The sequence below is a fragment of the Chenopodium album genome, chromosome 14, assembly GCF_948465745.1.
Source record: "Chenopodium album chromosome 14, dcCheAlbu1.1, whole genome shotgun sequence".
Lineage (NCBI taxonomy): Eukaryota > Viridiplantae > Streptophyta > Magnoliopsida > Caryophyllales > Amaranthaceae > Chenopodium > Chenopodium album.
The window spans coordinates 51,166,273-51,176,071 of NC_137847.1; the positions used below are offsets into that span (position 1 = coordinate 51,166,273).

The 9,799-nt window shown below is 34.0% G+C and overlaps 1 long non-coding RNA gene across 5 annotated transcripts; it reads right to left on the reverse strand.

Moving 5' to 3' along the window:
* Nucleotides 1-281: 281 nt before the first annotated feature.
* Nucleotides 282-9,475, reverse strand: LOC145577472 (uncharacterized). 5 transcript variants are annotated; one of them, XR_014098808.1, is made up of 4 exons: nucleotides 5,640-9,475; nucleotides 4,398-4,669; nucleotides 3,299-3,565; nucleotides 282-2,799 (listed from the first exon to the last, which is right to left on the reverse strand). It is a non-coding gene; the product is annotated as an uncharacterized LOC145577472 (long non-coding RNA). The 5 variants fall into 5 exon arrangements; XR_014098810.1 differs by having other exon boundaries at nucleotides 282-3,565; nucleotides 4,398-4,600; XR_014098811.1 differs by lacking the exon at nucleotides 3,299-3,565.
* Between the last annotated feature and the right edge of the window lie 324 nt (nucleotides 9,476-9,799).

Here is a 9,799-nt window from a genome sequence, read left to right on the forward strand (position 1 = left end):
AAAGTTAAAAAGTAAACATGACGGTTCATTAGAAATTGTGATACTACAAATCTTCAAACTTTATTCATAAGGAGGCACGGCCATGATGACGAATTGACAAGAGGTGTTATTCAAAACTTGAGATCAAATCTCATCTACATCATTGTCTATGTTGCTCTCTCTACATTAAAAAAAAAAAACAATATACAAGTTACAACTTTAAATTTCCATTCAGCCAACTTTTGAATGGAACATTGTTACACCACTGCTCTTTTAGATACTCCATCAAAAGAGAATACAGATTTAACCTCACAACCTTTCATAGATAACTTAAATTGACAATATTTGATACAAATTTCATTTGCAATCCATTTAAGAGTGATATTAAACCAACACATCCTCGACTACTTGAGATACAAGGTAAAATCGTAGGGCATTCAAGATGATGATTTCTTCAACAAATGCCTGACATGGCCAAGTTAAAAAGATCAGGCCTGCTACCAAGAATTGTATAGATAGCGAAGGGAGCTTGATGCCACCCAAAACATGAGGACAGATCCCCCAAGCCTTCCGAATTGGTCAGTCCAAAGCCCAGCCATATCATCCCACCGCCAATGACCTCCATATCATCCCACCGCCAATGACCTGAGCCTGCACCAACTGCATCCCAAAATTTCAAACACTCAAGTTGAAATCTTCATGCAGTGTAAAATCAATGAGAATAAGAAAACAAGCCTAGGCATCATATTCCCAGTTTGTGTTGTTATAACGATTACAACATCTGGTACTAATGGCATGATGCTGATGGCATCAACAAATCCAATCCTTCTCTTCAACATAGGCCGCTTTGGTGAATTGCAGATGCAATATGATATATGATAAGAGCATAAAACTCCTCCTTTTCTTCTTCCTTGGACATTTCATGGCAGACAGCATAAAAGCTATCCGATCCTTGTGGATCTCCATGAAAACCTACTACTCTGTAGATTAATTACCAAGAAAAATAAAGAGAGAGGAGGGTAACAAATAGAATTTGAGAAAGAGTTGTGAGATAAAAAATGAGAGCAAGTAAACCATTTATATAGAAAACTTTGACTAGGTTGATGGACTAGGGTTTAGAATACAGCTCACAAGGATAGGATCACCCCATCTTTTGAGATGGATTTTTTATTACAAGGATAGAATCACCAGCTCATTTTGAGATGGATGTTTTTTTTAACAAGCATAGAATAACCCACGTCACTTTGAGATGGATTTACAAAAAAAAAAAAAAAAAAAAAAAAAAAAAAAAAAAAAATCAAGATGGAGAAAAACAATATATTTTACCCTTTGATAATACAGTAATAAAAATGTACTAATAAAGTAATAAGTGTAAATGAGAGAATTGATTTGTTACCATTTATTACATATTTGCTTTAAAACTTTGAGCTGTGAACAATGATATTACCTACCTTAAAAGTATGATTCAATGAATTTGAAACTTTATTCACACTAAGAAAACTGAGAGCAACTCGTCTTCAGAAAGTAATTATGCAAAAAGCATTCTTAAGCTTAAGTATGCTACCCTAAAAAGGCCTTATTACTTGATTGTGATTTTGATGGGCACATGTATTTTGATTAACAGAAGAAACTAAGTAGTGTTTGGTCAGCAATTTATAGGTCTCAGAAAGAAAATTAGGGATTTCAGTATTCGATGACATGAGTTCACTATGTGCGTGCTGGTGCTACGACATCCAGACGTCTAAGGAAGACTAGAAGAATAAGGAATTAAGAACTCAACACAAAACACACTCTCAACCTGAAGCTTCATGATGGGAAACTTTGTAATGTTCTTATTAAAGGCATACACACGTACACGTGTAATTATTCCAAACATTATCCTAGATCATGAAATTAGAGATTTCCGTATTTGAAGACATGAGTTCACTATGTGCCGGTGCTATGACATCAAAATGGATAAGGTAGACTTAAAACACTCTAAAGTCTAAACTAGAACCTGCGCTTCATCAGGCGAAGCTATGTCATGTTTTTATCATAACTCATAAGGCATACACGAGTAATTAATTCTAGATGGTGACCCTAGATAGTGAGACCTCAATCCTAGTAAGCACATCAGGCTCAAGCTATAACCAATACCCATCAGTAAGCTACTTCCACATTAAGGCAACAAGCTAAACCTAATCAAGCCAACGTTTGAGCTAACAATTGTCATTTCCTTTTCTTAAAAAAAATTGATATATTGAAAATGCAATTCCAAGACTTTAATTGACAAATATGTCAAACAAGAAAATTTAGGCTTCTCGTTTTTTACAACGATGGACACAAAACTACTAAAATAGAATTGGACACAGTAGCTAAAAATAAATGAGATCGGGAGATAAGATACCTTATTATCCTCTCTTAAAAATAAATTTTAAAAAGGATACCCTACTATCCTCTATCTTCCTTTCTCACACTTTCATCATAGGTGTTCACAAGATGGAGAACAATAAAAATAAAATAACAAAACATAAAAAGTACGGCTGTTATCTAAGCAAGAATGAATAAAAGAAAAGTGCAGGAAACAATTTAAGATCACTTGCTTTCAAGATATGTTCACAGTGAGGAAGAGATAGTACCAAATGTATCTGTACCAAGTAAAGATGAACACTGAACCTTAAGCGCCATGCAGAGACATAATGATGTACTCAGATTGAAGAGCTTGGATTACATGGCATGATGTTGAACGGTTGAAGTACAAATGAACATCAGCTTGCCCCCACATTTTTTACTGACAACATAGCAAACATCTCAACTCTTCCTATGCATGATAAACAGCATCTGCAGACAAAAGACAAAACTGTAAATTCAACTCTAAAGAAAGATCTCAATGCTGATCATATGGTGACGTAACTGCCGAACCCATCAGTTAGCAACTCAACACTATGGCAGGATATAAAACTTATCACAAGCAACATTTAGCAATTGCCATTACCACTTTCTTTTATCCAAATAATTGAACTTATAAACAAGAACAAAAGGTAAAAGACTTCAAAAGGGTGGGTATAAGACTTCAAAAGAATGTGATAGTAACTTTATGACAAATAATATACTTGTAGATGATAATACTTTGACTCCTGGTCTAGTGATATGACAACAAACATGAAACCGCCATCAGATAACAGCAGCTGTAAGCCTGTAAGTAAATGAGATAACTTAATTCCCTTTTTTCCTTCCATTTTTTCTGTTCAGTCTTCTCTATAGGGTCATAATGAAGGTAGATTTGTTATCTAATATCTTCTAAAAAATAATAAACAAGAGAAATTAAATGTAAGATAACCTAGTGTTGTTATACAGGGCAACACGTGGTTGAGTCCAGCGATTTCAATTCACGAACTCCTTTCTGAATCAAGTGTAGCAGTAGTACCATGCCAAATAGTTGACTCTTCAGAAGATATCCTTTCTCACCTTAAGGTGGCCACATTATAAAAGATATCTGAGCAATACTGTAGTACTGTACTCCCCATTTGTTGCACCAAATAGATGAACACTGAACCTAAACTCCATCATGGGCTCAATTTAACAGAGATCCACCCCATCACCACTTCTGCAATGATAAAGAGCTTCTATAACAGTCATGGTTTCATGCTAAACAAATATAAAGAAAATTTTGTCATCGAGCTAGATAACTGATAGCCACTTAACTGATAGCCACTTATACTACTAGATTAAGTAATAAATAATGTATTTATAAAAAAAATAAAAAATAAAAAATAAAAAAATAAAAATCCTGCACAATGAGGTGAAGATATGGGGATAATAACTTGAACACTATGCCTTCAATATATTTCTTTTATGGGCACTGTTACACTATCAAGTCCATAAGCAACCAGAAGATTATATTGCCTAGTTAAAGCTGAAACCCTCATTTAACAAGAAGATGTAAAGAAATGAACAAGAAAGTAGAATAAGGACAGAACTATAATTTTCAACTCTCAAAGCATTCAAAACTGGTACTGGTAGCAATTGGGCTCAAAGTATCCAAATATCCATCAGTAAGCTATTTCCGCATTAAGGTAAAAAAATTATAGAACCTAATCCAAGCAACTTTACTACTTTAGAACTAACCAATGTCATTACCTTTTCTTCAACAAATTGATATTTGAACAAGCAATAGTGAATATCAAAGACTTCAATACTTGATATCAAGATTTGTAGACAAGAAAATTTATTTCCTTCTTTTTTTACGACAACGAACATGAAATAAACAAGTACTAGAATTGTTTTCGGTAGCCAAAAATAAATGAGATCAGGAAGTAATAACATCAATTAGATACCATATCTCCCTCTATCTTCACTTCTCAGTCTCTTCATAGATTTTTTTTTCATGTATTTGCGAGATAGGAAAAAAACAGAGAGAGAAAAGGTATAAATATTACCTGGACATTTGAGGAAACGTTCATATGTGAAGTGAGGAAGAGACAGTGTTAATTGAATTAAAATTTGCAAGATCATTTCTCATCCAAGTGTATTTGTACCATGTCAAGATGAGCATTGAACCTAAATCCCATTCCATGACATAATAATGTGCTCAGAATTGAATAGCTTGGACATGCCATGACGTTGAAATGCACTTGAACATCTGCTTTCCCCCACGCATTAAAATGAAAGAATAGAAAACATATCAACTCCTACACATGATAAACAGCATCTGCAGGCAGTCATGATAAATAGAATTGCATAAAATTAGTCGCCCAAATAGGCAATTCAAACTATCTTATTATTGAGTGATTAATTGAGTAAGTTAAAACATACTAGCATGCACTTTGAGTGAAGATATCACTTGTCAGCATGTACATTTAGATAAATCATAATCATGAAAACAAAGAAGTGAATGCAAATAGGAGAATCACCTAAAAGATAACCTCTTCCTTGGATAGAAAGCTAACAAATTTTGTAGTAGGCTACTCTAAAGTAGTAACTATGAAGTAGAGACACTCTAAACTACTTTAAACAGATTCAAGGATGACTTCTTCCACATAGACAATAAAATAAAGTATAATAATGATCATGATACACATTAGAAACCACTAGAGTTGCAGGGAAACATTTAAATGAGATGGAATGTAACCTATGCAACAATGAACAAATTTATACAAAAGTTAATAATTTGAAACTTTATGGCAGCTATACTTATACCCTATGTTACTTGGACTCTACCAACAAAGTGTTGGCTCACTAACTCAAATTCTGCTGTTCAAATCCTACTAAGGAGGGTACTTGGGGTAGGGATTCCCTTACCCTCCCCTCTACTCCCAAGCCTGCAAATACTAGACCAAAAAAACCGTGAGGGTTGGACAGGGTCCTCCTTACCATTTAAAAAAGAAATGTTACTTGGACTCTTCATTTCAACTCAAGTATCTTTGTTAGATTTTCAACACTCCGGCAAGGGTATGGACATTTGAACACTTTATTTTGGGACTCCGGCAAGGGTATGGACATTTGAACACTTTATTTTGGGACTCCGGCAAGGGTATGGACATTTGAACACTTTAGTTTGGGCTAAAATCATATATAGACACTTGTCATACCCTAGTTAAGGACTTGGGGTAACAGAAGCTATACCTTCATAACCAAGGTGCTCATAATTTAGAATGTTACCAGAAAAATACAGGACTTACAATCAAGTCATGGAGCCAGAGTACACCAAATCAATTGTCTTGCTATGCTCTGAGAATGCATGTTAGCCAACCCAAAATCATTTGGGACTAAGGCTTCCTTATTGTAGTTGTGGTGGTTGTTGTTGTTGTTGTTGGAGGTAGGGTACGCCATCAAGTCCACAAATGATAGTCATTAAATATCCTAGGTAAGCTGAAACCTCTAAAAGTCAAATGTGTATAGGTTTGAATAAACATAATATCGGACAAAAGAAGGCAGAACTTTTAACCCTCAAGCCATCATGAGAGACCTCAATATTAATAATTCAGTGACATTGTGGGTTGAATGTGTTTTAAATTTCCATCATTTAGCTACTCTGTCAGCATAGCAAGAAATAAAACCTTAACCGAGAAACATTACGATTGAAGAATAGGCCCTCATTGAAGCTAGCAGCTAGGTATATTCCTCACTTTAAGCTGTTCAATAAGGATGGCCACATAATTCAGAACATATCTAAGAAGAATTTACCATCTGTTGCTCCAAAAAGATGAACTCTAAGCCTATACCCATCCATTAACATAATAATGTGCTCAAATTAAAGGGAGACCGCCTATCAGGCCTAGAACTCATTACCAATAAAATAAATCTCCTTAATGCCACTAAACTTTAAGCTAGAGTGACTAACCTGGGCTACAAGTTGACAATGAACATGTACAACAAACAAATAGCCCCCACATTTCTGATTGAAAATATATCAAGCACCAGCACAACTTCAGCTATGCATGATGCCAATAAATTAATACTCCTCGGAAAATTTAGTCACCTGAATAGCCACATTATCCTTCTAGATTTAATATTTAATAACATGCACTTTTCGATGAAACATTATTATCAACATACTGTAATGCAAGAAAATAGGAGAATCGTATACACTCTAATATGGAACAAAATGACATAAATGAACTAAATAATAAAAAAGATACATCCACGGACTAATATAACATTTTTAAATATAAATGCAGCCATACCAGACTACCAGAGGATAAATCAATGCCACAGAATACAAAGCTCTGATTTCTTTACGTCTAACATCCATTCAAACAAGTCTGACATCATGTAGAGACTTTAGTACAGTTGTTTTTATTCCAGAATCCTCCATACAATCTAAACAGAACATTTATGTTAAGCAAAAATAGTATTCCGTAAATTATACAATCAATTGTTAGAACAAAACCAATTGTCCCAATCAATGCAAAATTTAACTCACAAGATAGTTAATACATCATTTTTAAAATAGGAAGAGTATACACACACCGGTAATAACGAACAAAATCAACAGTAAGAAGAATGATGTCAACACAAAATTTAATTCATTGCCCTCAAAATGTAGCAATACTAAGCAATCAAGTTTTGACCGAACCCACTTGACAATGATACAGAGAAGATGATCCAACATAACATTCAAATTATAGCCCATCAGACAACCATAAACAACTTAGAACACAAAACAACATTCATAGCTCCCCAGCTACTCCACATAACAGTTGAAGTTGTAAACAAATAGTCAGATAGAAGGTGACTTTGCTCAAATTCTTTCATCGAGATCTCTACAAAAAGGCAAATATACAGTCAAGAGCCCAGGCGCCCAGCCCTTATTTGGGGGGTGTCTCTCTTTGTTTGCCATCAATTGTCAGCAAGCCTTTTACACTATTATTTAACATTAAGTACAGACTATACAGTAGATTAACAAGCTGCACAAAGTAAAAATAATAATTTCAGCATAATACTTAGATTTACTACACAAGGAAATCATCAAACAAGCTGCACAAAGTAAAAATAATAATTTCAGCATAATACTTAGATTTACTACACAAGGAAATCATCAAACAAGCTACACAGTGCTGTAAATCTTATGCTGTTCGTATGTTGAAAGCCGCCACTAAGTAAGGCTTTCCCTTGCCGATATATAGATATTCTAAAAAATCCATAGCAGATATGAGCAGGATGAACAACAAGATTGTGTATAGAATTGTTTAGTAAGAATGTAATGGAACCATGATATATTAGCAACAAGTCCATGATTTATCAGGAACTCAATTGAAGAATTGTTACAATTGATCATTTTCCTAGTATCTTAGCTATGAAAATGGCTAATTTAAAAACCAAATATAAAAAAAAAAAAAGGAAAAAAATTTACAATGGCATACAATAATGAAAATAATTGCATTCAATGCAAGTAAATAAACCAGAGCCAGAATATAAAATTCATAATCATTCATAGACATCGGATCTTATACAGTATCTTGCCCTCCTTCAGTGACGATTTTTCTTCATAGGGATTTCTGCAGCTCAAAAATGCTTTAGTTGCTGAAGGATTTAAGCCTAATTTAAAAAAGGAGCCTACTTTCCACAAGTCCACTTTCACTTGAAAATCTAGCAATCAGTCTAAGCGACAAATAAAAAACTAAGTGTGCACATGAATTAAGCAAACATACATAATGTAACCTTAATACCTTATTCAGTACAAGGAAAGCTATGATAGGGTGAAAGGCACATGTCAGCACATTATTATATTAAATGGATTATTAAATCTTTCCAGAACTGATAGATCGAACCAAAATTACAATTACCATAAAAGATGCACCGTGCCTATTCATTTAATGAATGATGCAAAGGAAGACCTTCATTATAAAAGCTGGAAAGCTATGTACCTTGTATTGGCCAACCAAGTTATACTAACATGTAACATGGAAGGGCTTTTCTCACAATTCCTTAGAGCTTAGTGCTGAATATACATGGCTCACAACACTTACCCACGACTCACATCATCTTTGCGTCAGTGATCAATTCACTCTCTTTGTCTCCTTGAAACAAAAACCTAACAATCTAACAGATTTACGCGTAATTGAATGCAATGGTTTAAAATCCTTATGTATTAAATCTTATAATTCTTTATCATGACAGGATATAACAAATCTCAACTAATTTCATTCAGGTCTACTTAAACCCCAACCTAAAAATAACACCTTTTTATAACAAATTTCAATCCATTGCATTTCCTTACTCGATTTTCATTTCTTAACAGATTCTTATTCACAAAAGGCTATAATTAATTGCTACCCATTAACACATTCGAGACACTTAAACCCAAAAAATTCCACAATTTCTATTATACAAACGCGTGTACGTAGCTCACACCCAATACTTTTTTTTCTCATTTAGATAGCTCCAATCAAGCAAATCAGACAAATGGGTAGCTACAATTCTACAAATAAGCCAGAAAAAACCGCCTCAAGTGTACCATCTACATTAAACGATAAACCCACCAACAAAAACCCAATTAATACTACCATAAAACCCGATTAAAACCCAATTTTCAAAAAATAATCATTCCTTAAAATTTGATAAAAATTAATCATCAAACTTTGAAGAAAAAAAAAATTGAAGGAATTCCAAAAAAATTAAAGACAAAGAGAGAATTATTGGGATCACTGCACGCAAAAATGATATTAGTCAACTGGGTAAGACTTTCTGAAGCCACCAACACCTAATTTCATCTCTCTCTCATGAATTTCTTGCATTTGAGTGATTTTGAGTGTCCCAAACAACAAGAAGAGATTCATATAAATAGCCCTTGAAATTAAACTACAAAATCAGAACTGATATCAAATCAATTGAATCTTGAATGATATCAAATCAAAACATACCTAAGAAGCTTGATTTGCAGAATACTAAAGATTGTTGACCTTGAACTTTGCTGGAAAAATCAGAGGGGATTTGATTGGCTTTGATTTGTGCTTGATTTTTATTGAGTAGTGGATTTCTTAGTTGGGATGGTTGTTGGGCTAGTAGATTAGAATCACAACGCCGAATATTAAATGTGAACAACCGCTATTGGGATGACATCAGATCTATTATAATTTTACTTATTATTTTTTTTTTTTTTTACATAATGGAAATTATGGCATTACGAATTATGAAGTAAGGGTCTGTTCTTTTAAGATTATTTTCAGTTGAGTTCAGCTCAATTCAATCAATCAGAATAGACCCTAATGATTTAATACGGAACACATTTTCAAATCTTAGTGACCACACGATGTCGCCTGTGTAACTTAGTTATGGTTGTGTGGTCAGAGCTATTTGTTCGGTCAAGGATACTCGGCCGGTGCTTTGGTGTGTGTCA